This window comes from Delphinapterus leucas, chromosome 14, assembly GCF_059928025.1.
Source record: "Delphinapterus leucas isolate spDelLeu-1000000601 "Yukka" chromosome 14, BTC_Dleu_Yukka2, whole genome shotgun sequence".
NCBI classification, from domain to species: domain Eukaryota; kingdom Metazoa; phylum Chordata; class Mammalia; order Artiodactyla; family Monodontidae; genus Delphinapterus; species Delphinapterus leucas.
In genome coordinates this window covers 5,648,495-5,675,405 of record NC_143142.1, presented here as the reverse complement: position 1 = coordinate 5,675,405, position 26,911 = coordinate 5,648,495, and the positions used below count along the sequence as shown (strand labels likewise).

At 51.7% G+C, this 26,911-nt stretch overlaps 2 long non-coding RNA genes across 2 annotated transcripts; one reads left to right on the top strand and one right to left on the bottom strand.

Annotated features, from left to right (window-relative positions):
* Positions 1–2,539: 2,539 nt before the first annotated feature.
* LOC111186998 (uncharacterized) lies at positions 2,540–26,127 on the bottom strand. The gene is made up of 3 exons (XR_002648024.3): positions 25,441–26,127; positions 16,855–16,992; positions 2,540–11,769 (listed from the first exon to the last, which is right to left on the bottom strand). It is a non-coding gene; the product is annotated as an uncharacterized LOC111186998 (long non-coding RNA).
* LOC111186999 (uncharacterized) lies at positions 20,432–26,911 on the top strand. The gene is made up of 3 exons (XR_002648025.3): positions 20,432–20,846; positions 21,725–25,821; positions 26,623–26,911. It is a non-coding gene; the product is annotated as an uncharacterized LOC111186999 (long non-coding RNA).

Here is a 26,911-nt window from a genome sequence, read left to right as displayed (position 1 = left end):
TCTGGGCACCTTGGGGCTCATACGAGGGGCCAGTATGAGAATTCTGATCAGGGGACGCCATCTCCTCCCCGCAGAGGGTCGGGGTGTCTCTGTCATGCTCCCCAATGGCCAGCATGCTCCCCATATTCTGGTTATAACGCCCCGCTTACTTGCCGGCCTCGCCCATGGGTCTGTGATGTCAGCAGAGCAGAGCCCTTCCTACCTCCCGCCAGCCAGGTCCCAGGACCAGCCCCTCCGAGCCTCAGCAGGCAAGCTAAATCCAGACACTGTCTCCTGGGGCCCCGTCCCCACCCTGCACTTCGGAGGGACAAAGCCACACGCCCACTTGCCACCCTGAACGGCCCCCCAGACCAGCCATTCTTTTTTTTTTATTTTTGGCTGCGGTGCGTCCACGTTGCTGCGTGAGGGCTTTTCTTTAGTTGCGGCGAGCGGGGGGCTACTCTTCATTGCGGTGCACGGGTTTCTTATTGCGGTGGCTTCTCTTGTTGTGGAGCATGGGCTCTAGGCGCGCGGGCTTCAGTAGTTGCGGCATGTGGGCTCAGTAGTTGTGGCTCGCGGGCTCTAGAGCACAGGCTCAGTAGTTGTGGCACATGGGCATAGTTGCACCGTGGCATGTGGGATCTTCCTGGACCAGGGCTCGAACTTGTGTCCCCTGCATTGGCAGGTAGATTCTTAACCACTGCGCCACCAGGGAAGCCCTAGACCAGCCATTTCTGAAGTGTGGCCTAAGGACCCCTGGGGGTCTGAGACCCTTTGGGGGGATCCACAAGGCCCTCGTTTTCCAGCCCCCAGTCAGTGAGCTGGCTTTGCTTCACTGACTTCCACCAAGAACACAAATGACAACAGGCTGGATGTGGAGCAGATCTGAAGATCCAGATCCCGGACATTAAAGAGATTTGCACAAACAGAAAACAAGGCCACTCCTGCCACATATTTTTTGGCTTGAGACAAATCATTTTTATGCCAAATCATTATTTGTCATAAAAATATATTATTGACATTAACATGTAATAAGTGTATTATCTTTCTTTTTGAGTGAATTAATAAATTCATGCTTTAAAATTTTACCAATCTCTAATATGAGAAATACTGAATAATAGAACTCATATAAACGAAAGCTCTTTGCTTGGAGTCCTTGATAATTTTTAAGTGTCATGGGTCTGGAGACCAAAAAGTTTGAGGACCACTCCTTTAAACAATGGTCTCCGTTTGCTCCTTAAATTAAAATGGCTAACGGTTACACAGCACTTTCTATGTGCCGAGCATCTGCCTAGACATTTTGCATAGATATTTTTATATAGATGTGCACATAGGTATTAACTTAGTAAGACAACAGTCCCCTGAGGTGAGTTCTAGATGCTCCATGTTACAGATGGGGAAACTTGGGCTCAGAGAGGGGAAGTCCCCTGCCCGAGGTGAGGGGTAGAGGGGACTTGAACCCAGGAAGCTGGAGACTTAACCACTAAGGAGCCTTGCCTCTGGGGAAACCACACCCCACCCCCCCATCCCTGCCACCAGGACCACCCCAGCTAGTCCGGAAGAGGCTGAGAATCAGGATCAAACCACCTGGAATCCTCAAAGTCGGCCCCACTCAGGAAGTCCTCCAGGGTTCACTAGCTGGATTTCCCAGAGTCTAAAGCAGAATAAGGCTCCACCTGGGGTAACCCCAAGCTGGGCCTGTCCAGATTACCTGTTTCAGAAGAGCCTGGCCACCCCTCACTCACTCCCTCCGGCTCCCAGCCTCAGGGGCTTTTCACCTGCTGTTCCTTCCTGCAGGCGCGCCTTTCCTGCACCGTGGGGGCCCTTCAGCTCATTCAGGCCTGATGGGTCTGCTTTAGCAGCAGCCCCTCCTACCCCCATCCCTCTCCAACCCCTTTCTCTGCTATATATTTCCTTAGTAACACTTATCACCATGTGACATTATATTACATATGCCCCGGTTTAGGATTTAACGTCTGTCTTCCCTGTGAGAATCAAAGCGCCGTATAAAGAACCAGGCACAGCGACAGGTCCCACTGCTATTGAACGAGTGAATGAATGAGCAGAGGACTGGAACAGAAAAGTCATGCCAGGCTTAAGGGGCAGGCACCTCCTCTCCCCCCTCCCTGCCTGCCCCCCACCCCCAACCTGGGCCGATCGTGGCTGCGTTGATGGCAAAGGCTTGCCAGAGTTTTCGATTTTTCATAACAAGCTGAACATCAGATTTTTATGTAGCATCTCCTGTTTTTTTAATTCACTAGCAACTTATTCAAATTACCAAAATGAAGAAACGGCTTGGTGAGCCAGACCTTATGTAGCTAAACGCAGTCAAGTTTGGCAAAGTGGGCTCCCCTTCCGTTGTAAGGGGAAGTGACATTTGAGCGGGGGTGGGGGGGGCGCGGGGGGAGGAGGCTTAATAGGGGAAACTTAGGCACGGGCCAAGCAGGGGGGCTGGAGAAGAGGAACCCCGGGCCGAGTCGGGTGGGGTGGGGCACTATGAGCTGTCCCCACCCCGTAGACAGGCTCATACCCGTCACCCCTCCCTTCGGAAGTACTCCCACTGACCCACCCCTGGTCCCAGCTGGCTGAGAGCCACGCACTTGAAGCATATGCGCGGAGTGTTTTGAGAAGGAACACACAATACACAGCAAATAAGGCTGCTTCTCCGTCTGGCCCGGACACGTCCCTGCACTCCGCCAGATGGTCCCCCATCCGCCTCCCCAGCTGAGGCCAGGGCTTTGTGAGGCTCGGGTAGAGCCTCCCCTCCATCCCCCAAGAGGTGGCTGGGAACCTCTCTCCCCAGGGGCAGCTGGGAGGATTTTTCTTGGCCCACGGACAGGAAGGCTGATTCAGCTGGGAACCTTCTGGATTTATAACCCCACCGCTTCGTCCCCTGGCGACCTGGAGCCCCAGTGTGCTGGTGTTTACTGCTAATTGTTTTCAGACAGATGGCATGGCCCAGAGTCTAATTCCCCAGTCTAGGGGGCGGGGATGCTGGGGGAGGAGGCCATGCCCTTGACCGCTGCTTGCATTCTTGAAGAAAATGTTCTGGGTTGGGGGGTGGGGGGTGGGCAGTGACAATGGTGAGGGCTTACGGAAGGGAAGCATGTCAAGGCTTTGGGAAGGGAATAGGGGAGGGTTTTTCTGTTTGTTTTAATATTAATTAATTAATTTATTTATTTTAGCTTCGCCGGGTCCTCTTAATTGTGACACACGGGATCTTTTAGTTGCAGCATGCGGACTTCTTAGTTGTGGCACGCATGCGGGATCTAGTTCCCGGACCAGGGAACGAACCTTGGCCCCCTGCGTTGGGAGCGCAGAGTTTTACCCACTGGACCACCAGGGAAGTTCCAAAGAGGAAGTTGTTTTTTTTGCGGGGGGAGGCGGGCGTACGCAGACCTCTCACTGTTGTGGCCTCTCCCGTTGCAGAGCACAGGCTCCGGATGCGCAGGCTCAGCGGCCATGGCTCACGGGCCTAGCCGCTCCGTGGCACGTGGGATCTTCCCGGACCGGGGCACGAACCCGCGTCCCCTGCATCAGCAGGCAGACTCTCAACCACTGCGCCACCAGGGAAGCCCCCGAGGAGGGAGTTTTGCAAGGAGCAAGTCAACCCTAGGGTTCAAGAGACTGATAAAGCTGGGTGAAGAACGCCCCCTTCTCCAGGAAGTCCTCCTGGATTGAAGTCTGTGTGGCAAGGAGAATCTCTCCTTTAGGGTTGGATTTAGGGATGGAAGGAAGTAGGAGATTTGTTGGGAGGGTGGAAGACCCGTCCACAACCTAATAAGCAGCCCTCACTTTTTAATATGATTGCAATATAATTCAAGGGCTTACAGAGTCATCGTCATTTCACTGGATCCCATGAGTGCCAGGCATGAATGAAGATGCCAAATTACAAGTGAGAAAAAGAAGGTGGCCTCTGAAAGGGTAAGTGACTAGCCTGAGGTCACACAGTCAGTCCACAAAGGTTCACTGAGCACCCACTGTGCCGGGGACACAACAGACAGCAGAGGGCAAGACCAACAACCTCCCCGCGCTCACAGTTTCCAGGTTTGTGAGAGGAGGCACACATTCATTCACAAAAAAGTGAGTTCAGAAATAATAAGGATTGGAAAGAGATAAAATAGGGAGATGAGGAGTCAGGGACCTTAGGGGAAGGTCAGGGAGGGCTTCTTGGAGGAGGCAACCTTTGAGCTGAGCCTTGAAGATGGAGTAGGACCCAGACGTGCCTAATCTCAGGGGAGGAGCATTTCAGGCAGAAGGAAGAGTAAGTGCAAAGGCCCTGAGGTAGGAATGAGCTTGTTGTGCCCAAGAAACCAAATAAATAGCCAGTGTGACTACAGCAGGGTAAGAGTCATGGGAGGTGAAGTGTGGGACGTGGTGGGTCTTACATAAGAGCTGCGGCTCTAAAGCCTGTTGGCCAACATCACTGGCCACCAAACACATCCACAACTGAGTGAAACTGGTGAGCCAGAGATTATAACTCTATGTTCCGGCTAATGAAACCAGGGCCCCCTCTGAGAGGGCAAGTCCCAAGTCAGTCACCAGCTGACGTGCAAGAGAATTGAGATTTGAGTGGGTGTCCTGACTCCCTCAGCAAACTCAAGGCAGAGAAAGTAAGCCTGGCTTCCACGGGAGGCTCTGCAGAACTTCTGAAATGCGTGCCAATTTTCTGTGTGTGACAGTTAGATTGAACAATGGTTGGAAATCTCTTGAGCCAGTGGCTGACACATAAGAGAAAACCCAACACTCCCTGGTGTAAACAGAGGAGAGAATTTATTGGGTCATGTAACTGGAAAGTTTCAGGGGAAAGTGACTTCAGGAATGGCTGGATCCAGGGACTCAAAGGTTCCAGGAGTCACTCTCTCTTCATCTCTCAGTCCTGTTTGCCTTTGCAGCCTCTCCCCAAAGGATGACAGAAGCACCCCAGGAGCACCTAGGATGATCAGCAGCTCAGCAAACTCCACATAGACAAAGCTTCTCTACTGCAGTAATTTCAGCACACGTTGCAGGGCTGACTCTCATTGCTTCCCTTCGGGTCAGATGGCCATCCCTGAGCCAATCACTGTGGTCAAGGGAATGCACTTTGCTGATTGGCCATCCCTAGAACTTGGGTTGTGGAACCCCTCCTTCTCACAGGCTGCAGTTGGGAGAGAGATGGTCCCAAAGGAAAATGGAGATGCAAAAGCCAGAAACAGGAGGAAAGGATGCTGGGGAGGCCGAAGCAAGCATGCCCACTGCAGAGTTGGAGGGCGTCTCCTTCTGCATGCCTCCTACGGCCATGTCAGTGTCAAGAGACTCCGCAAGACACAAAGGCACTGGCACTGGCAGCCCACGCAGCCCTTGCCATGCGGGGGCCCCTCCCCACCGGAAGGCTGGCAGAAGGGCTGGGTTGTAGAAGCATCCCGGGGTGGCTGTTCACAGGCCTCTTTCGATCACTGACATCTGGCCTTGCAGTGGGACCTCCTCTCTTTATTCATTCAATAAATATTCACTCCTCATCTACTTGGTGCCAGGCACTGCACTCAGCCCTGGATATATAACCATGAATGAAACAGAAGAAAAAAATCCTTCTTTCTGTTCCCCAAACATACCAAGAGAGGGCCTGCCTCAGGGCCTTTGCACATGCTGTTCTAGCTCCCTTGCCACGTACTTCCCACTTCACTTGGCCTCACTCCTACTCACCCATCAGGTCCTAGGGAAGCATCTCCTCTCTGGGAAGCCCCCTCTGTGCCCCTGGGTGAAGTCAAGCCCCCAGTTAAGCTCCCCCGCTCCATCTCTCCGTGGAAACTCTCTTGACACTCATCCCATATGGAGGGAGAAGCAGAAAGGTGTAGTGGTTAGAGCACAGATTCTGGCACCACAGGCTGCCTGGGTGCAAACCTTGGTCTCTCACTGAAAAGCAGTGTGACCTCAACCAAGTCATTTAACCTCTCTTAGCCTGCTTTTTAAAATGAGGAGAATGATAATCCCACCCATAGAGGATTAAATGAGATACTATATGTCGGTCGGGTGCGTGGAACAGGGCCTGATACATCGTATGTGATCAACAACTGCTGTTGTGGTCACCATGTGGAATTACTTGGTCACTGGACATCTTCCTTGCCAGGCTGCAGCTCTGGAGAGGTCAGGGCAGGGCTTTGCCTTGGGCGTGGTTACCCCTGGCTTGCAGGTGTACCTGGTGTTGCACGCGAGGTCTGGACGGGAAGGGAAAACGCAATCATGATGTTCAAGCTGGACGGATGTTTTGCTCTCTGAGACCTGTGGACCCTCCATGCTACACCCCAGGGGCTCCCCTCTCCCCTCCCAGGCCCCTTACTACCGGGGCTTATCTGAGCCGCACCCTGCCCCCACCCCAGCCTCCTCTAACGTCCAAGTGCAATTAAGCCAAACTTTTGATCTAAGATATTTATAAAGGCACTAAGAATGTCCTCTAACATCAGCTTATATATTCTTAATCTGCCGTTAAAGTGATTTAAAATGGAGCTCGACAGACAGGCGTGATGAAAATTAAAAGTCTCCATCACCTCGCGTCTGGCTGCGGTGCCCCTACCGACAAGGACTCGGGGGTGGGGGTGGGGGGTGGGCTGGGCACCTCCACCCCGCTGTGTGCCAGGCTCTTTCTCCAGGGCTGGGGCCGCCAGGGGCGGGGGTCTGGAGAAGGAGCCACCTGGAGGGGCTGCGCACGCGGCCTAATGAACGGTGACATCTGGTCGTCTGTTTAATTAACGAGCCGCTCTCGCTGTGGCAGGACACGGGGACCATGTCCTCTGTGCTTGCAGAGGGAAAAAAAAAAAAAGCTCAGGGAGAGAGGACTGCAAATTTACAGAATGATTTTTTTTCCTGCCTCCTTTTAGAAACCAGAGAATGGAACCCGGCTCCTCTCTTTCCTTTTCTGCAAGACAATTTCCTGGGACTCATTTCCCGAGTACCCTGGTGGGTGGACCAGCTCCCAGCCCATTCTTGTCCCTCCTCCCCACCTGCGGCCCTCCTCCCACCCAGCCCCTTCCCAGGAAAGTCTGAAATAAATGAAGGTCACAAGCACATGGGTCTGCAGCTTCCTCCAGGCCCGGCCTGAAAAGCAGTGGATCAGCAGTGAATTAAATCTCCCCATCATCAGTTCTCTCTTCCATAAATGCCTCTCGGTTCCCCTCCACCCACTGACAATGTGTTGCCACCTAAGGAGATAGCAACCCTGGGCAGGGGGAGGGATTTGGAGATGTCACGGTGACGGGCCCACCAGGTGGTGGCCTTGGAGAGCACAGCCCTGTCTGCAGGAACACTTGGTGGTGAGTGTAGGGTCTCTGCAGGGATGGATCTGCTCTGCTATCTCCCCAGGGGATCTGCCCCCAAGATGGGCAGTTCTGACCTTGCCCAGGAAGATGCTCATAGAAGTTTCTCCCTTCAACACCATGGAGATTTGGGTCTGGAGTTCAGGTGGGAGAGAATGATTTTGGATGTGCCTAGGTCCCTTTGAGACATCTGAGTGGCAATACTGAGTACACAGGTGGATAGAGACAGAAATGTGGGACTCATTGACACGTGGGTGGGTGCCAGAGCAGTGGGTGGGGGGGAGGACTATAGAATGGGGAGGGGACGGGGTTCTGACAGCCTTGGGGATCTCCCCAGAGGTAGAGAACAAGCAGCGCGAGAGACAGACCCTCAGATGTTCTCCCGCGACGGATCCCTGTCATTTTCTGGTGTTCAAGCCCCTGTGTAATCCTCTCCCCTTGTACGTGGGCAGGTTCTCAGGCTTGCTTCTCCCAGTAGAATAATTCTTAAGATCTGCAGCCTGGAGGGCACTTAATAGCCAACAGAAGAGCTCTGGTTGGGCAGAAGCAGTTCAGATCCCAGGAGGAAGAAAGGAAAATGGATTGCGTTTAGTTTCTGAGCGGTAGAGGGGAGCGCAATCCACACCCCAGGCCGAGGGACTGGCCCTTCCCGACTCAGCAGCGGACACGTGTGGGAACCCCCAGGTGAGGCTTCCGCCTTCCCAGGCAGCCTCTGTCTCGTCTAGGGTGGCGGGCCTGGGGCTGGCGGGCAGCGAGCCCAGGAAGCCCCCGTGCCACACTCCACGGCTGAGATGGGGATTCTGCCCTCGCAGCTGGGCTGACCTCCTGCAGGCGGGCCTCCGTCTGAACAAGGGCCCAGTGTGTTTCCCTAGGCGAGGATTTGGCCGAGGTTAGCCCAAGAGCCTGGTTCAGACAGGAGCCCTTTGAAGGCAGCATGAATTGGGCTCAATGTCTCCATCCAGCTGAGACTGGAGGTGGGGGGCAGGGGCCCAGCCAGAGCGGCTTCCAGAAGGCCTCTCGTCCAAGGATGAGAAGAGGCTTGGCGTCCATGCCCATCTCCGGTCCCGCGGCAGCATCCTCATGCAACAACACAACCACTGCAACAGCAATTCCCACAGCCTCTGCCAGAGCGAGCCCCGAGCAGGAGAAAGATGGTCCTGGACAAACATGTGTGATTTGTGATACTTATGCATTTGTTTTAAGGTGTACTAGATAAAAGATAGCTGGCCCATCCCATCAGCGCTTTCTCAGATTTTATTGCTTTGAGCGAGGTGACATCTATTGACACTTAAAAAGGGGTTTACTGGGAACTACCCAAATGTCCACCAGCAGTGAATAGGTGAGTGAGTTGTGGTACGTCCACACAGTGGAAAGCTGCTCAGCAATGCAAAGTAACGCCATCCTGGTCTGCACATCATGGATCTATATGTGGAGGGCTGGGGATGGAGGCCATTCTTTTCTTTTTTTCTTTTTGGCCGTGGGATCTTAATTCCCTGACCGGGGATCGAACCCAGGACCACGGCAGTGAAAGCACCGAGTCCTAACCACTGGACCACCAGAGAATTCCCTGGATGCCATTCTTCAAGGAGGAAGATGCTGAGCCTGGACGTCGCGTGGCAAAGGGGCCAAAACACAGGCTGCTCTAATGCTCCACCCCTGTGCTGGCACCCAGTCTGTGTCTATATCAAGGCAGTTGTCCCCAGGAATGTCCCCCATCACTCCTAACCCATCCATTGTCTGACTCTTATTCAGATGAACTCATTTCTCTCTCGGCTTCCCTTGGCCCTGCCTCTGGCCTCTTCAAGCCACTCCCTCCCTCACCCCCGGGCACAAATTAACCTTCCTAAAGTGCTGCTCTGATTGAGGCTCTCCCCACTGCTCGAGCACCTTCAGTGGCTCCCTATTGCCAGGAAAATAAGGATCAACTTCCTCAGCCTGGTGTTTCATGTTCCCAGGATTATCTGAGCAGCCTTCTGTCCTATATCACACACCATCCACAGCAGCTAATTTTACGCTGTTTCCTGAATGTACCCCACAAATTCTCACATCTTAGTCTGCTCTTTCCACCTCCGATGCCCTTTCCCACATCCCTGACTGTCAAATCCTGTCTTTTTTTTTTTTTTTTTTTTTTTTAAGATGCAGCTTAAATGCCACGTCCTCCTTTCTGGTCAGAATCAAACACACCCGCCTTCATGGTTTCACTGCCCTGTATCTCCAACCTGAACACCCGTATCCATTTTTCCTTGGGCCATAGTGAGTCGAGTTCCACTCTCAGGGGATCAGGATTTTAAAACAATCACTTGAGGAGGGCAATGCTTAATCCAAAGGAATTCTGCTCTGATGGTGAAACTTCAAGCACCCGTGATTACAGAAGAGGGTATAGTGTGGATCAGGGGGGCCCTCCCTGTAAAGCACTTAGACCAAAGGCCACAAACTCCAACAATTAGAGTTGAGGAGAGATGCTCTGAGCTGATGTTTGTAGGGAAGGTATCACAGAAAAGGAAGGATTGATCTGGACATGGAAGGTGGATGGGACTCAGGGAGGTGGCATGGTTCTGGGGAAAGAATTTGGAATTTGGACTTAGATAGGCTTGGACTCAAATTCTTTTTCTGCCTCATTATAGGCCAAGAGTCTTTTGCTTAGCCTAGAAACCTCAACTCAAAATGGCCTCAGTTAAAAAGAAAAGATATTGGCTTTTATAATGACAAAGTCCAAGGGTAGGGCCAACTTCAGGTATGGCTGGATCCAGGGGCTCAAGCACCGACCTCAGGATGCTATCTCTTTCTGTCTCGTGGTCATTTTTGTCTATGTTGGTTTTATTCTCATGTAGGCCTCGCCCTCAACATGGAAAAGGCATCCCAGCAGGCTCAGCTGAGCATTCATGGTGGTTAGTCACCCCCAAAATTCTCTCTTCCCAACTGTTCTAGGATTATCTCTGAGTGGACCAAACTGGGTCACCTGATGGTCCCTGAACCAATCACTGAGGCTACAGGTTTGGAAAATTCTGATTGGCCAGGCTTTAGTCACATGCCCATCTATGGACCAATGGGTGGAGTCAGACTAGCCCCAAACCACATGGTCTGAGGTGAGGGAGGGGTCATCTTCGAGGAAATGCAAGGACAGTGACCAGAAGAGGCATCCAAAGCTACCGATATTCCCTAAAACTGCTGAACAGCTGTGGGAACTTGGGCAGGTGCCTTAGACTTTCTGATCCTCAGAGCCCATGGTTGTGAGATGGGAATATTGCAGGCCGACCGCAAAGTGGAGCTGTGGAGAGTTAATGTGTGGATGTTAATGAAAGCAGCGAGCGTCCACTAGGTGCCTGATGAAAGTCCACAGAGTCAGAAGCCGGGAAGAATCTGGACTGGAATTAGAGCAGGAAATGGTGGGAGTGGCAGTGTATTTTACAAGGTGGCCACAGGTTCTTCCATTTCCCAAGCTATCTTTGCAATATGAAGTTGTCACTCCTGCAGTTGAGAGGCGGGGTCCATGTCCCTCCTCTTGGCCAGGGCTGTGGCTACGATGGAAGTGACACTATGTGACTTCTGAGGCTAAGTTACAGAAGGTGACACAGCTTCTTCCTGGCCCTCCTGAGATACTTTTTCCTACATGTTGTGAGGCCGACATGTTGTGAGGAAGCCCAAGCTGCCCGAGGAGGCCACAGTCCCAGTTGAGGTCCCAGCTGATAACCAGCATCTATTGTGTGAGTTGCAAGATGTGTGAGTGAGCAAACAGCAAGATGACCCCAGCCCCAGGGACCATGTGGCTGCAACTGAGACCTCAGTTGCAACTCGGACCCTGCCTGAGACCACCTAGCCGAGCCTCGTTGATGCCAGAACCGTGACATAATAAAATCATTGCTGTTGTTTTATGCCACTAAGTTTGGGGTGGTTTGTTACATAGCAACAGATACTGGGAAGAGTGAGCTAGTTGGAGGGATTGTGGGTGGAGGCTCTCATGGGGAGCTATTACTTGTCTGATTGCACAACAGAATCTGTCTCCAGAGCTCACTCACTCCCATGCCTGGGTTAATGCTAGTCTGTCGCGAGAAAAAAAGGAGAGGCCACGCTTGAGTCCCCCGAGGCCCCTGAGCTGCACACAGCCCTGTGCCTGCTGGCAGAAGTTGGCTCAGCCATACCACTCGGTACTTGCTGTGAATTTCCCGGGACAAAGCGGTGACCCACGTGCTTTGGGACAAACTGTCCTTTACAGTGTTGGTCCTTCCAGAAGCTCAGGCCCAGCCCGCTCTCACTGACTTGTGAATGGCACTTGTCACCTTCTGAAAGTGGAGGAGTGGGGAAGCAAATTAAACCCTTGAAGGCGAACTTGCTAGATGTTTGCATAACCCAGGCTGGAGAATTTCCTCTCGCTGAGATTGGAGGAGGCTGAATCGCAATGGGTCCCGCACTTTTCAGCCCCATTCTGCTCTCCACTCCCTCACTCAGGTCCTGTGGGACTTCCTGGTTCCCATTCTGTCCTGCTACCCTGGGCAGGTCACCTCTGAAAGAAGGGAGATGATGTTGAATGTGAATTGTACCCGGGTGGCGTCTACACAGATCAGGAGATAATCCAGCTAATTGGATCCTTTGAAGCTTACAAGGAAACATTCCACTCTGGACCTCAAATGCCCAAACTGCTGCCCACCCCCCCCCCCACACACTCACACTCCTGGGGCATTCAGGCATCCCCGTGCAGCTCTGCCCCATCCCCCCTGCAGCACTCATGGGTCCAGTTCCTGCCCTCTCCACACCTGAACTACCATTTGCTTAATTCTTTAAAATCAACCACTTGCTTTCTCTTTAAGAAAATACATTGACTTTAAAAAGACAGCTTAGATTACCCCATAATTGGAAAGCCAATATCACATGTCATAAACAGAAGGTGACCGTGAAAATAAATACAAGGACACGAAGGGGATCACCAAAATCTGGTTTCCATCCTGCTGCCTGACCGGATGAAGTTTTTTTGAGATGGAAACTTTCTCTTGCTTTGTTGTAAAGATACCTGAGCCAGACTCAGTGAGCCCCGTCAAAGACATATCAGCACCCCGTGGAGACTTTCTCCTTCAAGTTGGCAGAAGAATGGAAAGGAGAAAGGGAGTGACTTTCTTGTCACTGAGGATTATTTAATGCTGTGTCTGCATCCACCCCAGGTCCTCTCAACCACTGGGGAAGGAAGGTTATGATGGTGAATGCTTAAGAAGAGCTTGCTGTGGGTTTGAGTCAATTCCAGGACATTCAGTGCACTACCTCATTTAATCCTCAACAACCCTATGAAGTAGAAGTAGGTGCTGTTATCATCCTCACATGGGACCCAGAGAGGTTAAGTAACTTACCAAAGGTCACACAGCCAGTGAGTAGTGAAGCAGGGATTTGAACCCCGAGCTCCCCAGCTCACTGCCTGGGAAGCACAGGTCTACACCCGTCAGGTCCAAGGACAATTGCTTGGAGTCTCTGTACTGGATTGAATAATGTCCTATCCAACCCCCCCTCCCAAATTTGTGTCTACCTGTGAAGGTGACTTTATATGGAAATAGGGTCTGTGCACATAGAATTAAATTAAGATGAGGTCTTACTGCAGATGAACGGATAAAGATGTGAGATACACACACACACACACACACACACACACACACACGTACACAATGGAATGCTACTCAGCCATAAAAAAGAATGGAATAATGCCATTTGCAGCAACGTGGATGGACCTAGAGATGATCATACAAAGTGAAGTAAATCAGACAGACAAAGACAAATATCATATGAGATCACTGATATGTGGAATCTAAAATATGGTACAAATGAACTTACTTCCAAACTGAAACAGACTCACAGGCACAGAAAACAAACTTATGGTGACCAAAGGGGAAAGTGGGGGAGAGATAAATTAAGAGTTTGGGATTAGCAGATGCAGACTACTATATATAAAATAGATAAACAACAAGGACATACTATATAGCACAGGGAACTATATATATTCAATATCCTGTGATAAACCATAATGGAAAAGAATATATATATATATATATATATATATATATATATATATATATATATAAAATACTGAATTCCTTTGCTGTACACCAGAAACTAGCACAACATTGTAAGCCAACTATACTTCAATTAAAAAAAAAAAAGATGAGATCCAATGACTGGTGTCTTTATAAGAATATGGAAATCTGGACACAGTGATACACAGAGGGAAGACAGCCATGTGACCATGGAGACAGATATGGGAGTGATGGGGCCACAAACCAAGGAATACCCAGGAAGCTGGCAACCACTAGAAGCTGGAAAAGACGTGGAAGGATCCTCCCCTAGAGCCTTCTTCAGGGGAGCACCGTCCTGCCAACACCTTGATCTCAGGGTTTTGGCCTCCAGAGCTGTTAAGAGAGTACTTTCTGTCTTTTAAGGCACGTAGTTTGTGGTAATTGTTATGGAAGCCCCAGGAAATGAATACAGTCACCTTGGCCAGTGTTTGGGGGGAAATGTCTCCCAAGAGGATGAGAGTCTCATGGGAAAGGGGCCTGGAGTTCGCTGCAGGACGTCTCTTGTTTTTTGGTTGGAAAGGCTGAATTCCCAGCTTTCCCCACCTGCTCTGACACCTGCTGGGGCAACCTGACCTTCCCTGGTCCTCCTATGCTTCTCTTGCTGTGTGACTTTGGGCAAGTGACTTAACTTCTCTGAGCCCCCAATTCCTGTCATGGATTTAGCAAGAAATAGACCCCCGGGAGGCAGCTCTTATATCTCAGTAGATTTAGGCTTTAGGACTCTTCACCATTTGGAGTTGCCTCACCTGTTGGTTTGCCTGCTTGTGTCTGTCTAAACCAGTGTTGTCCAGCGGAATTTATTTTATTTTTTATTTTACTTATTTATCTAGTTTTGGCCGTGCCATACAGCATGGGGGATCTTAGTTGCCCGACCAGGGATTGAACCCGCGCCCCCTGCAGTGCAAGCACGGAATCCTAACCACTGGACGGCCAGGGAATTTGCTAAACAATGCAAATGTATTCCCTTACAGTTCTTGAGGGCAGAGGTCTGAACTGGGCCTTACTGGTCTGCAATCAAGGTGTTGGCAGGGCTGCGTTCCTCTCTGGAGACTTGGGTGCGGAATGGGAGGGAGGAGAATGTGTTTTCTTGCCTTTTTCAGCTTCTAGAGTCTCATGGCCCCGTATCACTCTGACGTCTGCTTCCATTACTGGATCTTCCCCAACTCTGACCCTCCTGCCTCCCTCTTATGAGGACTCTTGTGGTTACACTGGGCGGCCCCTCCAATAATCCAGGATAATCTCCCTTTTCTGAGATCCCTAACTGAATCACATCTGCAAAGTCCCTTTGTCATGTAAGGTCACATATTCACAGGTTCCGGGGATTAGGACACGGACATCTTTGGGGACCATTATTCTGCCCCCCAAACCCCACGTGGCTAGTGGCTACCATACTGGACAACGCAGGTCTGGACCTTCCATTCCTAGAGGATCTGACACTGATGTGTCCCCTGAGCCAGGCACACAGCAGGTGCCCAATTAACGTGTTCAATTAATGAAATTTGAATACCGCCTCTATAACATGTTTGTTGAAGGAGGTGCTGGCTTTAAACTCTTAAGTCCAAGCTAAACTTTGCAAAATGGAGACCTGCATTCTGGTGCCTCTAACAGAGCCTAGGCTACTCCTCGGAAATGCTTCTTTTCCCACCTCTACTGTGTGACCTTAAGCAAACCTCTGTACATCTCAGCATTGACTTCCTCATCTGTACAGTCCTGAGAAACAGCTACCAAAAGCCTCATAAGAGAAAAGAAAACCGAGGCACAGAGAAGCTAAGGGGCTGGCCCAAGGGCAAGGTCATGAGGAAGGGGAGGAATCTGTTCCAAAGTCCGGAATGCACTTCAGAAAGAGGGTGTAAGAAACCAGTAGAAAGGCTTTCTGCGCCATCTGGGGAAGAAAAGATAGCCTGGACCAGGGGTACAGTCAGTGGCTGACTTCTTAAATGCTGTGCTATCTGCCTGGAGAGTTCTAAACTTTTTCTGACTGTTGAACTCCTACTCACCTGTCAAGACCCAGTTCAAATGTCCCTTTTTAAAGGAAACTGTCCTTGACTCCCTGAACCCACCTCTAATCTAACAAAAAGAGCCCAAGATCCCTGGACCTCCCACAGAAGCTGTGCTGCCCATCACAGTCCAGATATTTTAAATCACCTGCCTAAAACCACATGGGCCAGCAAGTGACAGATCTGGAACGTAAACCCAGGTGATCTGGCTCCAATGTCTATGCTGTCATGAGGCTATACGTACACATTCAGCACACACACACACATCCCTAACTGCACACATGTAAACACATGTACACACATCCATATATACAAACATGCACATGCTCACACATTCCACACACACGTATACACATCACATCTATAAATACATGCATGTACACACAACACACGAACACACACAGTCCTATTCTTTTGCACATGTGTGACCATTGAATGCATGTGCGTACAGATGTGCACACACCCCATAGACATGCAGATAGACCAGACGCGCTCGCCCCTCGCACAAGCTTGTTCCCCGGCACACACGCATACAACATGCTAGACCATGCACCAGCCCGTAGGCGTGTACACACAAGCGTGCAGGAAGCCCACCTGCCCACACACCCCTACATAGGGGCCTACACCTAAAAATAAAATCTAACGCTTACCACTGGGACAGCATGGGTAGGCACACACGAATACATGTGTATGTATCCTCACACATCTAGCTAAAAATTCACATGTACCATGAACTCAATCACAGACAGAAAAATATCTAACTCAAATATGTGAACTGGAATATTCAAAATTCCACCTTCCTCCCGTGCACCCCCAGACATACAGATGCATACTCGGGAACTCGCCCAGGCTCCTGTTCTCTGTCCCCAGGCCCCGCCCTGCCCACCCTCGCCAGGGTAGGAGGTAGCGGGCAGCACGGTGTGTGTGCTGGGAAGAGGGACGGGTCCAGCCCCAGCCCTGTCCTCAGAGCCCACCTGGCCTGGTCCTTGTCTCCCTGATCACACTCCTTCTGACCCCTGCACCACCCGACCCATGCTGGATCCTGGGGCCAGAGGCAGGCCCAACACACTCCAGGGGCCCCAGATGAGGCCCAGAAATCTGGGAGGGCACAGGCACCCCTCCACCCACCCTCGAGCCCGCGCCCGCTGGCCCCGCTGAGCAGAGAGGAAGAGGAAGCACAGCATGGGCCGGTGGGGAACGGGGCGGGGGGGGGGGGGGCGCCGGCACAGACAGCCTTCTGCGCGGCCAGATGGCCGGCCATCTGCAGTCCCCTCCTTCTCTGCCGTGGTCGGGCCTGGTGCCGGGGCGAGCGGCCTCGGAGCTGGCCAAGCACGGTGGAGACGTGTGCTGCCTGCCACGCCCGGCTGCTGTGGCCCAACCTCTCCCCCCATAGTGCAGGCACCTCTGTTCTGGAAGATTCTGGGGCTTCGGAATCCAACCCCTTCATCCAATCATTCATTCATTCCCCAAACACCAAGTGCTTACTAAGTGCTGGTCCTAGAGATACAATGACAAATAAAACAAATATTTGTTGAGTACCTATTCCTCTTGCTCTCTGCTCAGCTGGACAAGTTGGGGTCTCCAGAGTGGAGCGAGGGGTGCCTGTGCCTTCCCAGACTTCTGGGTCTCATCTGGGCCCGCTGGGTCTGCCTCTGGTCCCGGGATCCAGGCACTTTTCTAGGAATCAACAAATTTGACGACAAATATATATTAGACATCTACTCTGCGTCGGTCACTAGGCTGATGACAACAGCGAGCAAACAAATGTGTATTGAGCACCTACTATGTGCTGGGAGCTCTTCTAGGCACAGGGAATACAGCAGTGAACAAACTAATTATTTGTTGAACACCTACTACATGCCAGGCACTGGGGAGACAGTGGTGACCAAGAAGGACAAGGTCTCTGCCCTGACCAAGTTTGCAGTCTCCGGGGCAGAGGGGACGGATGAGCTATAGTGAATACATGAAAAATAAGGGGTGAGGGAAGGACAGTGGTATTCTTATCCATTTGATCATTTTAGATGGGCAGTCAGGGATGCCTCCTCTGAGGAGGTGACATGGAGCAGAGCCCTGGGTGGAGCAAGGAATCAGCCCTCAGGCTCCCTGGGGAAGAATGTTCTGGGCTGAGGGAACAGCCAGCAGAAAGTCCTGCAGTGGGAACGGGCTTCATGTGCCCGAGACAGCTGTGGGGAACCAGGGCCCCTGGGCCAGAGCAGGTGAGCCCAGGGAGGGGTAGGGGTGGGAGGTGCGGGGTGGGTGGGGCCCTGGTAGGGAGTCTGGTGAAAGTGAGGCCTGGGAAGAGACCCCAGGGGTTTCGGGGGGTGGGGGAGCAGTGGGCACGTGAGGTGGCAGTGATATCCCGACATCCCAACATCCTGTGCACAAGTTCTCCCTGGGGCCGACCTCCATGAGGGCTGTATCTGCATTGGTCCCGGTAAGTCTGGGAAATAAGCACCAGGATGATTCCCATTGCACAGACCGGAAGGTGGAGGCACATGAGAACGCTGCGGTCCGGGGCCTGCATCTCACTGGATGCTCCTGATGCTTCCAGAGCAAGCAAAGGAGATGCCCCGAGCCCACGTGGGCCCTACCCATCACCCCTCCCAGTCAGTGCTGCCCCAGCCGTGGGCTCTGACGGCAATGTCCCCAGCCGACCCCTCTGCTGGCGCCTGAAGCTGTCAGCCCTGATTCCCCGTGGGCTTAGTCACCCCATACAAGTGACATTTATTTATTCCCTCGCACGGAGTGTGGCGAGAATTAATTATTCAGCGCCAAGGAAGCACTTTGAACATAAAAAGTACTGAGGATGACCGTGACATTACAGAGAATAATGTTCCCTCCTCATGCCCGCCTGCAGGTCTGGGTGCCTGAGCTGTCGCCTTCCATGGTCCCCTGACCACCCGCCCCCCCTCCGCCCATGACGGGGGCGGAAACCCCCTGCGTGGGGAAAAATTATCTGAGCTAAGAATTTCTTTTCTATGCAAGCAGGAAGGAAGAGAGGGAAGGAAGAAGGAAAGGAGGGGAGGAGGGGAGAGGGGAGAGGGAGAGAGGGAAGGAGGGGGAGGAAGAAGGAGAAAAAGAGAAGGAAAGGAGGGAGGGGAGTTTCACACTTCATATTTTTTAGCTGCTCTGTGAGTTACGAAGGTGGTACAGAAGTGAGTCGCAATGATACAGTTACAGTTTATAAGGCACTTGCTCTGTGTTATTTTCATGAGGTCTGCAAAACAGGGTGGTTTCTCAGAGCAGAGAAAGGGTTGCAGCCCCATTTTACAGATGAGGAAACTGAGGCTCTGGAAGGAGCAGCAAATACCCACCTCCCACAGCTTGGCCACAGTGGCCAGGAGCAAAACCTGTGAAAAGGAGTGTCGGGGGCTGACCCCAGGGGCTGTCCGCCGAGAGTTCTCACCTCTGTCAGGACTAGCCCCAGCTCCCTGGGCACTGGTATCCCCTGGGCACACGACACCAGCCCTTGAACTTGAGCTTCTGCCCTGCTGCCACCCTGAGGATTCGTGCATCCCGCCTCCCCCAGCTGGATGCCAGAGGGAAGGAGGCGAGAGGGGAGATCTTGCCGGGGAGGGGAGTGAGGTGGTGGGGATACAGAACAGCTTGCCAGGGAGCTTGAAGTTTGATTTGATTTAATATTTACCCCAAAGAAACCCCATCAGGCAGAAGAGACAGCTGGAGACCAGCAGAGCTGAGTTTGCTGTAATTGCCAAGTGAGATGGTCTTTGTTCCTACCTTCAGAGGGAAAAAAAGGTTGCAGGCCACACTTGACTCCCCCCTCTAGGCCAGAGCTGAGCAATCCTAGTGGAGGTGGAGAACGGGATCTCTGGGCCACCTGCACGCTTCTTTCTGGGGTCCCAGCTGTGCCGTGATTCATCTCCACGCACCGCAGTGGCCAGAACCATGCCTGCATTCAGTAGGGGCCCAGTAAATGCCTGCTCGTGTGTCCCGGGTGTCATCTGAGGGCCCCTGTTCAGTGAAATAGAGAAGGACTGGGGGAAGCAGAGGCCTTGCTGGGACAGGTGACTTAGGCTCTCTGTGCCTCAGTTTTCCTATCTGTAAAACAGGGGCAAAAATGCTAGAACACCACAGACTAATGAGGATTCGAGGACCTGTTCCCAAAGTGCTGACCTCCCTGGCCATCCAGTGGTTGAGACTCCGAGGAAGACGCCACACTTCCACTGCAGGGGACACGGGTTCGATCCCTGGTCAGGGAACTAAGATCCCACATGCCCTGCTGGTGCAGTCAAAAAATTAAAAATAAAAATAAAGGTAAAAAAATAAAAAGACAGCACCTGGTACGCAGCAAGTGTTCTTTAAGGCGGAGCTACTGGGAGGGACCGATCCAAGCAAAGCCCCTGGCAGACAGGCGGTCTTCACAGCTAGATTCAAATCCTCTCACCCGTTCCAACCTCCTGGACAGACAAATGGCATAGGAAAGGGGGCGGGGTTCCCTGGTGGGAAGGAGGGTGCTGGCCTCAGGACCCCCTCACCTTCCCACCCGCCCACTCACAAACCCCGCTCAGATTGCAGGATGCTCTTCATGTTAATCAGGCCTCAGGGGTGGCCCTGACGTTTCCCTGTGTGGCCGCCCCCATGGGTCATCACTGAGTGATGTGTGTTTTGAGCCAGAAGACACTCCGGCTGTAAGTCAGGGGGCTGTGCATGGGCATGGAGGCCCCGCAGCCACCTGGCTGCCTTCAGCCAGGGAGGTGGGTGGAGACCCCACAGGCTCCTTGGACAGCTGGGAACCTGCTGGAGGCTGCTGCCATGGCAACAGTGCTGGTTGCCCTCACTCCGCGTGGGCCCCATCCTCCCTCTCCTGGGCACTGACTGAGTGGGCTGGGGCTCAGCTGGTTACCCCTCCCTCCTCCTCCCCCAGGGGTCACTCAGGGGTCCTGAGAGCTCCCTGCCCACTTGCTACCCCAGCAGAGCAAAGCCAGCTCTAAGACATCCCTCTCTTAATAATAACTAATACCAGCTGACATGTATTGTGTACTCAGCTCTTTACAAGTATTAATGACTTAATTATCATGATAACCCATTTAATAGATAAAAAGACTATAGTCCAAAAGGGCAAAATTGCTTGCCCAGGGTCACATGACTAGTAAAGAGCCAAGCCAGGACTTGAACCCAGGATGCTGGCCCCAGAGTGCCATTGCATAGTATAATGCAATGGTTAAGATACAGACTCTGGAGTGAGACAAGCTGTGTGAGCCTGGACAAGTTACTGAACCTCTCTGGGCCTCAGTTTCCCCTTCTGCAAAGTGGGATAATAGTACCTGCTTCAGAGACTCCTGGGAAGGATGAGATGAGTTACTACATGCAAAGCACTTAGAGCAGCAACGAGCACAGAGTAGCGCCTGGGGCTTACCCAGTTTTCCCGCAGAAACAAATGAGGATTTGCAGCCAGGTCCTCCTGGGGAGGCCAGCAGCGGGAAGAGGACAGAGAAGGAGGGGACGCCAAGCTGAGGTGTCACTTGCGGCACCGTCCCAGCCCTCGCCTGATCCGCGGGGGACTCTGGAGCGTGAGTTACACCTCGAAGTTTGTCCTGCCTCCAGAGCAGGGGGCCGGACCCCCACACTGTCAATGGTCGCCTAAGGGCTGTCCCAGCGGGATGACAACTCCCAGGCCGGCCAGGCTTTCTGGACACGGGGCCAAAGCTGTGTGCAGAAGCGAGGCAAGGGTACGGGCAGTCAGCAGCAAAGCACACGGAATTGCAGAATCACAGAATTGCAGAATCAGAGGAGAGATCCAGGACTTGTGGGTGGAGCCCTGCCTGCTGTCCTAGCCGTTGTTATTTACCTTCCTAGGACGCCACAGCAAACCTGTCTGACCGGTAGAGTTGCCCTCGTTTTACCAGAAGGCCACTTGGTTTGGTCAGAGTCACACAGATTTGGGGCGAGGAGCCAAACCTCTAGACTTTCAATTCTGCGCAATTCTCACTGCACCCTGAGACCTGGTCATGGGTCACCTTCTGCAGCACCTAGAAAAGATGATGCTTAATTGGGCAGGAGGCAAGTTAGCAGCTCAAAGGCCTGGGGCACCTGGAGGAGGTTGTATCAGTCAGAATGTCTTAGGCAGCAAATTAAAAATTCCGAATTCAAACAGCTTTAATAATGAAAAAGATTTCTATTTTCCATGATAAGAAATCCTGAGGTGAAGGAGCTCCCGGGCTGGTTGATTCAGCAGCTCAGGGGTGGCATCAGAACCAGGCTCTTTCCCTCTCTTCTCTTTTCTGCTGCCCTCAATATAGATCATGCTCTTCAAGGTCCCCAAATGGCTGCCCAGATCCAGTCATCACATCCCACCGGGACAAAGTACAGCCCAAGATGAGCCAGTTAGTAGCAACAGAGACGTTCTGGCCCACAAAGCCTGAAAGGATTATTATTTGACTCTTTACAGAAAATCGGTTTGCTGACCCCTGACTCAGCTAATTGGGATTCACCCCATGCTGGACTGAGTCACTGTCTCCGAGGGATGAATACTGAACAACACGATGCTCTCCGAGTGAGGTAGGCTGGTGTCTGGACTGGCGGCTAAGTCATCTTCTAGGTCTTTGCTGCTCAAAGCGTTGTCCACGGACAAGTGGCAAGAGCCTCACGCGGAACAGAGCCCGGGCTACCCCCCTTCCCAGACCAAGCACACCAGGACCTACATTTGACCGAGTCCCCATGGGGTCTGTGTGCGTGGGCAAAGCCCTAGCCCTGCAGAGGGCTGAAGGTACATGTGGGGACAGATGGGCAGCTGCCCTGGATTGACACTGAGGCGGCCTGGGTTCAAGTCCTGACTGTGACCTTGACCAGCTGTGTGGCTGCAGGCAGCTCTAGCCACCCCTCAGGGTCTTAGCACCCTCACCTGCTGAACACCACGTGTTAGCATCCTGGGACTGCCATAACAAGGTTCCCCAGACTCTTGGCTTAGGACAAAAGTTCTGGAGGTCAGAAGTCCCACGTCAAGGTATGGGCAAGGCTGGGCTCGCTCCAGGGTCTCCAAGGGAGGATCCTCCCTGGCTTCTTCCAGCTTCCCATGGCCCCAGGCGTTCCTCAGCTGTGGCTGCATCCCTCCCATCTCCACCTCCATCCTCACGTGACTTTTTCCCTCTGTATCTTTCCTCTTCTTCTAAGGACGCCAGTCGTATTAGATTAGGGCCCTGAATGACCCCATCTTAACTGGATTACATTTGCAAAAACCTTATTTCCAAGTCAGATCACATTCACAGGTTCCGGGGACTAGGACTTCAACACATCTTTATGGGGGACACGATTCAACCCATAACATGTGGTGGCACCACCCACACATGACACACAGGTGAAAAGGGGACACACATGTTTGTGTCTGGGGGGAGGACAGGGCTGATGGAGGAACAGCTGGCCAGCTCTGCTGGAAGCTTCCTGAAGGTAGCTGGCCCAAGGTGACCTCAAGGAGAGCATCTCTACCCCCTCAACTGCCGCCCTCAAGGGCCTGAGCTGCTCCAGGGACCTCCTGGGTCTGTAGAAACCAGGTCCAAGAGTCCTCAGCAATTCCTGGATGACAGTGAGGCAAGCAAGGCATCCAGGTGCAAGTTTCAAGGAAGCGCTCATTCATTCTCAGGTGCCGCCTCTGTGGAGAGGGCGCGCCTCCCTCCGCTCTGTGCCCTGAGTGCCTTGCTCACCTCACTCTTGACCATTGCTGGTCCTCAGCTCTGCCTGTCATCCCAAACATCTCCTCTGGGCCTCTGTTCCCAATTGTGGAAGGGGAGCAGGTAGGCTCTGCCCCAACATTTACTGTGTGAACAGAAAAAGTCCGTTTGACTTAGATAAACTGAAAACATCCAGAAGTGTACCCTGAGCACCGAACTGGTGTTGAAAAACCAGGTATATTGAGTGAACGAGGAAGTAAATTCCCAAATCCAAATTCCTCACCGTGACCCACAAGGCCCAGCATGATCTGGTCCCGCTCACCTTACTGGCCTCATTCCCACCATTTCCCCCCCCAAACCATTAGGCTCCAACTACACTGACCTCCACGTTCTTTCCAAAACATGCCAAGCCCACTCCAACCTCAGGACCTTTGCACACACTGTGCCCTCGGCCGGCATGCTTTTCCCCGGATACCCAGGTCTGGCTCCCTTATTTTATTCAGATTTCTGTGCAAATGTCACCTCCTCAGAGAGGCCTTCCCTGCCACTTGATCAAAAGTAGACACGCTCACTCCACCCCTACCTCCACCCCACCAATACCCAGTCACATTCTGTCCCATCAAACTACTTTAGTGTCTTGATAGAACTCACAACTGGAGTGTGGAATTCTCACAGGCATTTATTTATCCATTGGCCATGTCCTCGGTGCCTAGAACAGTGGCTAGCACATAGTAGGTGCTCAGGAAAAATTTGCTACTTGACTGAATGAACCCCTTTCCCACTGGAACCCAGCCAACCTCTTAGGGAACACTCAGGCATCCCCAGGCCCCTGCATTCAAGGCCTGGCAAGCCTCACCCTGCAGTGGAATTTTCCAGATGAAGCTGTTGCTTTGTGCTTCAACCAGGCGTTTAATCTCAGCTCATCGCTGGGCAGGAAGGAGCCTGCTTTGCTAAAGGACTTCTGTCCTAAAGCTGCCAGGTAACATGAGAGGGGCCTCTCAAGAGGAAAGCACAGCTCCCCACCCCACCCCTGATAAGCGTCCAGCGGCCCCGTCACCTTCTCCAGGCAGCATGCCTCCACCCACAGCCCTGGCCACAGGCTGAGCCCACCCTGTGCTCACTCCCCAGCCGGCACCCCCCAAACTGCACAATGGCCCTTCAGCGGGCCAGGAGATTTTAAAAACTCTCTTTAAAAATAGCATTACTAATTTTCTTTTTTTTTTTTCTTGTTAAAAATTTACACATGTAATCCACATGTGCTGACAGTGAAAAATGCCAGCATTTCTAGTGGGAAGTAGATCATCATCCCCCAGATTCCAACCCCCAGCATAGAGATGAAAACCACAGTCAAAGGCGGTGGTGCCCTTGGGAAGGACTGGACTCCTTTAACACATTCTTGTATGGTGCCCCTAGCAAATCCTCTAGGGCTGTTATATTCTTACCCCCATTTTACAGATGGAGAAAGTGAGGCTCAGATAGGGACCGAGCTAGCCAATGGTGGGCAGTGGTGAACTCAGACGGTCTGGCTTTGATCCTCACTTTGACCACTACACCATACCACTTCTTGGCAGAAAATTTCTTGATTTGGTTTTTAACTTTTTTTTCCCTTTTTTTCCCCATTTTCTGTTCCATGTTGTTCTCTGACTTGCTTTTCTCATTTAACACTCCATGTCTGGGACATCAATTCATGGCAGAGGGAATTCCTGGCAGTCCAGTTAGGTTAGGACTTGGCACTTTCACTGCCGAGGGCCCGGGTTCAATCCCTGGTCAGGGAACTAAGATCCCGCAAGCTGCGAGGTGTAGCCAAAAAAATAAACAAATATTTCTTTAAAAAATTCATGGCAGACATACATAGGTCACCCCATCTGTGTTGTATCACTAGCCCCCGACACAGCACAGAACTACTGTGATCATTTGGGTCAAAATGGTCGGTCCATTTGTGATCATCTTAAATTCTCAGTACATAATTCATTTGAATGTGCCCTATAGTAAATATGTGATACAGTGAGTACTTTGGGGGAAAACTGGTAAGATCTGGGCTCATTGGGCAGGAGAAGGTCTAAGTTTCCCTGTCACCCACAGAGTCTAGGCTAAATCTTGAGATGGTGCTGGTGGAGAGAGTAAATGCACTATTATCCAGAATGTTCCCAGCTCCAAAGAGGCCACAAGGGTGAAACGTCCCTTTTGCTGATCAGCTACATGTCTAAGGACTCCAGAATGTCAAGCCTTCAAAGTACTGTGACTCATTCCCTGAACAACGATGCTTGGTAATTCACAAAGCAACCCTAGGTACACCACAGTTTATCCACATCTCCAAAGAAAGTCCTACTCAGAGTCTCCCCTGAGCAGATCAAGAGAAACAAATCCTCTCTCCACTTCAGGCCCTGGATGCTTTTTTGGGGCTGGCATAAAGGGAGTGAGGAGGGAAGGGCATGAGTTGTCACAAAGTCAAAACGAAACTGCCAACAACCCAGTTCTCTGTCTCCCAAGCGTGACTCACCCGGTGAAAACCAGAATATCGTTCCAAGTGTCAGATCTGCAGAGCTGCCTCCGAGACTTGGGTCTTATCCAGCTTAAATGAGCCAAACATGCCAGCATCTTCCTCAGGTTCCTGCGAGTGGTGCTTTGTCTTCTCCCTGCGGCTTTTGTTTTTGAAAGTTCATAAAGAGGAACCCAGGAGGTCAGGAGACAGCAGGGTGGCCATTTCCTTCCCCAGGACAACATTCAGACGGTTTCTACATGCCTCCCAGCACCTGCCTCCTGCCAGGGACCAAACCGGTACTGTTGGCACCCAGGCTGCCCCAGAGCACAGAGGACACCAGGACCCTGGCTGGAGGTTGAAACGTACTCCTTTGGAGAATCATCTGGCCTCCTCAGACTGGTAGGGCCAGGCAGCGGCAGGGGGAGTTTATCATCATTAGGGGCGAGTTAACTTTGAACAGGGGAGAAATGCTTTTAGAGTAATGTTATTAGCACTGGATTCTGGAATTCCTTTTCTATTCTTCTAAGTAGTATTCTCTGCAGCCCTGTGCACTCCACAGAGGAGGAGGAAATTGACTGGTTTGTAGATGGGGAAAAGGCTGAGCCATTTCTAGTTCCTGGTTTTATTTATATGAGGGAATTCACAAGGTAATCTCAGAACACTACAGTTTGCCTTGTGGGCCAATATGCTACTGAGTATATTTTTGGTGCATATGTTAATCCATAACGAGTCATAGAAAAACCAGGACAACGTGACCTACGTCAGTTTTCAGCCTTGACGGGTAATGGGATGGGAGGCAGTGGGGATAACAGTAGCTAATACCTATAAAGAGCTTTGTACAGGCTGGGCACTGTCCAAACACTTTGCATGAATTAACATTTAACTCAGATAATGGCCCAACAAGGGAGGTACTAATATGATCACCCTTTTACCGATAAGGAACCTGAGCTACAGAAAGGTTAAGTAACTTGCTCGAGGTCACACAGCTAGAAAAATGGCCAAGCTGGGATTTGAACCCAGGAGACCCACCTCCATGGTTTGTGCTCTTAACTCTATGGAGCGTTGTGTGATTGTATAGATATTGGCAATAAATGGACTCTCTGTGACAGACACTGTGACGACCCATCACAAATTCCCAGCCTTTTCTCCATTCCTGCATCAACCGCCATGTCCAGAAAGTCTAACTATTTGCTCCCTCAGGATCCTCTGCAGTTCTGGCCAATGAGATGGAGGCTGAGGCCAACTGGTACAACTGTAGGAAAGGTTTTGCTTTCCCTGATAAAAGGAGCAAAGGTAGCTGATGCCCTTGTGCTCTTTATTCATGCCTTGAACATGGATGTGATGCCTGGAGTCATGGCAGCCACCTTGTGATCTGACGGAGAGGCCAAGAGAAGCACAGACAGTGACCTGGAATGACCTGAGCTTTGGAACTGACTCCCACCTCCCAGACTTCTTTTTGTATGGGAAAATTAAACCCTGTTTGTTTACA